This window comes from Trypanosoma theileri (assembly GCF_002087225.1).
Source record: "Trypanosoma theileri isolate Edinburgh chromosome Unknown TM35_Tth_11_V1, whole genome shotgun sequence".
NCBI classification, from domain to species: domain Eukaryota; phylum Euglenozoa; class Kinetoplastea; order Trypanosomatida; family Trypanosomatidae; genus Trypanosoma; species Trypanosoma theileri.
Window position 1 is genome coordinate 476,286 of NW_021639853.1, and position 338 is coordinate 476,623.

The following is a 338-nucleotide window of genomic DNA, read 5'->3' on the forward strand; positions in this document are numbered from 1 at the left end:
GTGTGTTGTTTTATAATAGTTCCATTAATAGTTTTATCCTTTGTGTGCAGCACTTTAATATATAAACTAGAGCCATACAGTATTGTGTGTTTTTTGGTTCTTTCTTGTTTTGGTTTTGTGTGGTCTTCTCCTTTTCTTTTCTACTAATGGATACATATTATCATGCAAGTGGGCTATTCCTTTTTTTGTTGGCTTACTGTGCTGTTGCTGCTTCTCTCTTTTCCACTGTGTGTATTTGTGCCCTGCATCCACTCATTATGTGTGTCCCTTTTTCTCTTCCTTTCTTTCTTTCTTTCTTTCTTTTCCACACTCCCTGCGTAGACCTGTGAACTCAAGTG